At 40.5% G+C, this 5,856-nt stretch overlaps 1 long non-coding RNA gene across 1 annotated transcript in view; it reads left to right on the plus strand.

The window, feature by feature from the left end:
* The window catches only part of LOC114639878, an 11,598-nt gene extending 7,567 nt beyond the window's left edge, over window positions 1–4,031 (plus strand). The window contains exons 3-4 of the long non-coding RNA XR_003714074.1: window positions 3,412–3,527; window positions 3,636–4,031. This is a non-coding gene — a long non-coding RNA (uncharacterized LOC114639878). The remainder of the gene's footprint in view (window positions 1–3,411; window positions 3,528–3,635) is intronic.
* The last annotated feature ends 1,825 nt before the right edge of the window (window positions 4,032–5,856 follow it).

Raw genomic sequence — 5,856 nt, forward strand, 5'->3', positions numbered from 1 at the left:
ATCTATCTATCTATCTATCTATCTATCTATCTATCTATCTATCTATCTATCTCTTGATCTGTTAAGTTGAAGTAGCTTCCCTGGAGGATGAGTTGGGAGCAGAGGACAGAACGGTAAATTTAATACCTGGTGCTCCAGGCTGCAATTTGCAGTCCATTGTGTCACTCACGAATGGCTACATATGCTGCATACTGAAGATGGTAAGGCAAGCCAATATCTAATAAAGGACACATGTATAGATGGAAACAATGTTGCTTACGGCAAGGTTGTGCTGCTTATTTCCAAGTCTTTCCTCACTCTTCCCTTCACTAGAGTAATTCATTAGATCCTGCCAAGAAACAGTGTGACCTGCCCAAGTGCTAATGTTAGTAATAGGCACTGATCCTTTTAAGTGAACCTGGGGACTCCTGGTGAAAATGGACTTTATTCTTTACTGTGTAATTAAAATGTGAGCAGGCTTTGTTCATGGTGGAAAAAAAAAGCACCCAAGCTGATAAAGGGAGGCAATAACCACAATAACAATATCAATCAACCCAGTTGTTTGGCTGTCAGTTGATTGGCTGAGTTCAACTTTTAGGGCCCACTAGTACAGTTGCCTGGTGCTGTAATAATTGGGCTATCAAAATGTAGTCCCAGGCTCTCTGGTATAGATCTCAGTTGGATTGGGTGCAAAAGTTCCCTTCTAGACCCACTGAAAAGGTGAGGGAAGGGCCCAGTAGTTAAGAAGCCCTACAAGAGCTTCTGATCCTTGTTAACATCTGAGAACCACTGTTACATCAGTTAGTCTGACAATCAAAGAGGAATAGAGGACATGCATGGCTCAGCATGTAAAGTGCTTGCTGGATGAGCATGAGAACCTGGGTTTGGGAGCCCAAGCGCCCATGTAAAAGCCAGGCTGTGGCAAGGACCTACAATCTGAATGATAATAAGACGAGGGTAAGAGGTCACAAGGGATCACGGTAGCTAGTCCAGGTTCAGTGCAAGCCCCCAACTCAAATGCGTAAAGTGGAGATCAATTGTGGAAGAAAACCCATGTTGACTCTGGCCTCTGCTTGCACATGCACACACATTTGTACACCTGTATGTAGATGTACACAAGCAGGAACACATACATACCCATATAACACACACACACACACACACACACACACACGGAGGCGGGCACACATGCACATATATTCGTACATGTGTGCACACACACAATAGGAGTCATTATCATAAGGGATAAACAAAAATTTTGTTATCTAGTTGTCTGATTAATAGCTTTCAATGTAACTCTAGCAGTTTCTGTATCTTAACAAAGAAAACCAACAAACAAACACAAAAAGAAAAAGAAAAACGAGAGAAAACTGGGTTTGGGGGTGGATTCATTTGATTTATGTGTTTGATCAGTTTTATTTTTTTCCCCTAACCCTTTCAAATAAGTGAAAAATGTACACAAGCTGTGCTTTGTTCATCAAATCCAGGAACCGTGTGCACGGAGCTTCAGCTACGCGTCCTATCACGGCGCTACCTCCTTTAGGTCAGATGCACAAGTGCTTTGAATCCTGGATTCCTTAAAACATGCCCACACTAGCTTAAGGCTCTCTTGGGTTTAAAACCCACAGTGACAGAAGTGAATTTGGGATGCTTGAGGCGAGGTATGTAGCTTTCCTTACTGGCTCAGGAAGAGCATCCAGCTGCAGGAGAGCTGTGTGAAGCTCTGCAGGCATGGCTCCGAGATGAAGGAAACACTAGGGAAAGCAGGTTATTGAAGAGCATATTTGCAGTATTTAAGCCGGTAAAAAACTCTTGAGTTTAGAGGGAAAGCATCAAATGCCAGTGTAAATTTATTTAACCCATATGTCTTTATATGCTAATCATTTTGTGAATCATATGGTTCAAACAGAACTATTGGGTTAGGGTGAAGTAAACTAAGTCCGAATGTAAGCTTTCTTTCCACCCTGGACCGTGGCGGTTGAATGAATAGCAAATGGGATTCTGCTTTCTACATTCTCTCTGCCTTGAATTGGAATCCGTTGTGTTGATCTTGCTTCCTTTCTGTGGCCACAGCGCCATCTGGAGTACATTGTGGGAACTCCTTTGGAAATCTGCGACCTCTAAACAGTCTTTCCTTAACGTCAGAATCTTCATCTGTAGTCCCATTTTCAGGGAGTAAACAAAGGTTTTCTACTTTCGCATATTACACTACAGTCAATTTTGCTATATATATTCTCTCTCATCTCATTATTAACCTCAATTATGCTAAATGTCAGGACCATTATATCAATTAATTAAAATTTGTTTACTTTTGAAATTGTATTTTGATTACAACATTTCTCCTTTCTTTTTCTTTCCTCTAAACTTTCCCAAACACCCCTCCCATTTGTCTTCAAATTCACAGTCTTTCTTTTTATCAGTTTTTTTTGCATGGCATATATATATTTGTATATATAACTTTCTTAGTTCATATGATGTTACTTGTACATATATTTACATGGCTGGCACATTTGGCACTGGACAATTGGTCTGACCTTCCCTAGGGTGGACCATGTCTCCCACTCCCAGCTTTCCTAAGTTGCCTATAGTTCTTTCTTTGTGTAGGGTTGATATCTCTTGGGCTTTTCTCTGTCCACTTTGACATGTCCATCCTTGCTGAGCTCACATTTGGACAGTCATGTTGGTGAGACTTTGTGTAGCTTCTGATGTTACTAGGAGACACAGTCTTACAGCAAGCTCCCCGATCCCCTGGTGCTAAAAACCTTTCTGCCCCCTCTTCTGCAATGTTCCCTGAGCTTTAGGTGTGGGCGCGTCTTGTTGATGTGTCCGTTGGCTCCACAACCCTGTACTTTTTGATGGGCTGTGGTTTTCTGTAGTGGTCTCCCTCTGTTACAAAGAGAAGGTTCCTTGATGAGGGGTGAAGGCTACATTTATCTGTGGGTTTCAGGACAAAATGTTTCACTGTTGTTAGGAATTATGCCATTACGCTTAAAGGTGTAATTGGGCACCAACTGTTTTATGTCAGTTTGACTAGCCTAGAAGCTTCAACTTTCCCCTGAGTATTGCAACAGTTAACAAACAGAATGAGGGAAAATTACATAACCTTTTCTATATTTTGTGTATCAGTCTCAAACTTGGGAATGTTTTGGCACAAAAAGGCACAAAATTAAACCATAATTGAATTTGATTTCTGGGGTTGCATAGGAAATGAACATAGAACTTTAAACTCAACTATCTATTTGGTGTCTGAAATGGCATTTCTCTGCCTGTGGTAGTTTGATCTTAACACAATTGCCGATGACAGTGCTGTTTGGTGAACAGGCAGCGATCTCTGGGGTGGGCTGGATTTCTGCTTATGAATGGTCTCCACCTAGTGAAATGCTCTTTGCCACAATGCCGCCTGACCTTTCTCCAACTGTTTTTCTGTTTTAGCTTATCCAAGAGAAGTACTACCATATTCATTAACAACGTCGAAAGTAGCCTACTTTAAGAGAAAATATGCAGAAGAAGAAGATTTACATCAAGATTACCATGGGTATTTTCCAAAAGTAAGGGTTTACTTTTCTCCCAAGTCTCCCTCCCAAATGTCGTTGGTAGCACAAAGCACTAGTTTTCGTTGTCTTGTGTGGAGAGTAACAGCTCTGTTTGCTTCCTAGCACCTGATATTACCGGAAGACAGGACTTGTATCCTCAAACTTTCTCTGGAGAAGCTCAGATTTCTTGAAGACCCAGAAACCTACCTAAGAAGGTCTGTGTTAATTAACAATTTGCTGAGGAAGATACACCTAGAGACGGAGAAAGAGAGCTATGAATACTTCAAGGAAGCTCCCTGCTATAAGACTGCTTATTCTGATACAAGAAAACGGCTGAAGTTTATGGTACAGGAGTGCTGTTCCCAGTCTCTCTACTATGAAGAGCTGCATTCCTACCACATTGTGCCTTATACTTCGGAGAATGCCATCTATGGGATGGGCTACACTGGTGACCACTTGGAGCAAAATTCTCAGTTGCTCATTTATAAAATGAATTAAAGTAACTGTTAAGTTCATTGATACTTTGTTTCTAAATGCCTGAACTGTTTATAGTGAAGATGTTAATAGAAAACACTAATTACCAGTGCACTTGATCTCAATGATGAGATGCATGCTGAACCGAGGGGAGAGGATGATGGGTATTACCCAGCAACCCCTAGTGCCATCACATTGAATGGAAATATGCCCATTTTTATCATAAAGCAGTGGACTGATGCATTAGAAGAAAGGGGTTTTTGGTTTTTTTTGTTTTGTTGGTGGTGGTGGGTTTTGTTTTGTTTTCTTGTTTGTTTGTTTGTTTTTGAGATAGAAACAGATTGGTATTTGGTCAACCTGTTAGATTAAAATTCTTAAGCCTAAATTCTGACACGCTCATTGATAATTCTGTGACCCTGAGGGTTAAAGGTGGAATGAATCTAATGTTCTTGACTCGATGAGATTCGTTCCTTCGGAAATGCTTTGGATTGTCAAACACTGTGCCGGATGGTTGTTTGTCATTAGTGTCCTTAAGCATGAGTTCAGGATGGGGCCAGCACAGACTGCAGCTTTCTTGTTGACTGTAGTGACTGGAGTGTCCCCCCCCCAAGGTCATCTACTTTTGTTTTTGTCGTTGGTGGTGATTATTCTTAGTTGGTCTTAACAGACTTTTTCTTTAAGAGTGAAATGTAATAAATTAGCATTGCATATAGGATCATCTTTAAGTTCTATGGGTTGATTAAAATTTGTGATGGGCCTTTAAGAGTTTAAACTTTATTATGAACCTTTTTTTTTTCTTATAGGCTGTGAAGCTCAGGAAAAGGGTAGGCAGGAAGAACATGTTTTTAGTAGGTTTATACGTTTTAAAAACCTGCTCTGGAAAGTTGGTGAGAATAACAGAATTTAGACGTGCTGTTATTGTTTCACCTTGCTGAGAGCTCACACAGGTGCCGGAATGAAACATTGCACTGATTTTTGTACAGTAGTCGATCGCTTACCACTTAAGAAAATGTCGGAGACTGCCTTTGGGGAGAGACTTGTAGATAAGTTCCTATGTTTTACAGTTGAAGGGTGACGATTTAACGTGTTGGGGAGGTTATGAGATGGCTGGAAGTGAGTCATCGTGTTCTTGAGGTTCGAGTGAGATGTCTGAATTCAGGGTCTGAAAGTTTTTGTCCTATGGAGTATTTCATTTAAAGAACTGTTATTGATAAAATAGATTGGGAAAACTAGGTGCCAAAGGTGTATTTAAGAAAATACCAAAGACTCAAAGATTAGTGTTAGGGAGACTATGGCAGTAAAGTTAGCAAAGGTAAGATTCTAAACCGGGGAGTGCAGAGGTGCTGCGGAAATATTGCTAAGGGCTTCATGACGATTCGCTTACTGGTGTGCTTTCTGAGCTTTGTTCAGAACGATGACAGATGGGGATATGATGCTAAATTAAGATAATCAAGCTTTTGCAACTCAAGCACGGCAACTGGCAACATGATGTCATCCCCAGTTGAGGCACTGGCTTGTAACCAGGCTGGTCACACCTTACCACACTTGGGATACCACACTTGGCCTGTGGTGAATCACTGAAGTAATTTGTTCAGAGAATACAGGGGCTCTAACTGCTTTGCGTTGTGCAAGACTATAAAGATGCCCAGTGGGTCCAAGTGCCAGGTTTGTCATTCAACATTAAGAAAAGCACTTTAGAATAAAGTACAATTTATAATAAGAGGAAAAGACTTACAGACAAGTCAGTATGAATGGTGAGATGTCTTTGAAATTCATATATAAGCATTTAAAATATTTTGGATTTAATTGAAGAGTGAGATTTGGCACAGACTTTTAATATTTTTTATTTCATTGCTTATAAAAGGCTGCA

Source organism: Grammomys surdaster, unplaced genomic scaffold (assembly GCF_004785775.1).
Source record: "Grammomys surdaster isolate TR1022 unplaced genomic scaffold, NIH_TR_1.0 127, whole genome shotgun sequence".
NCBI classification, from domain to species: domain Eukaryota; kingdom Metazoa; phylum Chordata; class Mammalia; order Rodentia; family Muridae; genus Grammomys; species Grammomys surdaster.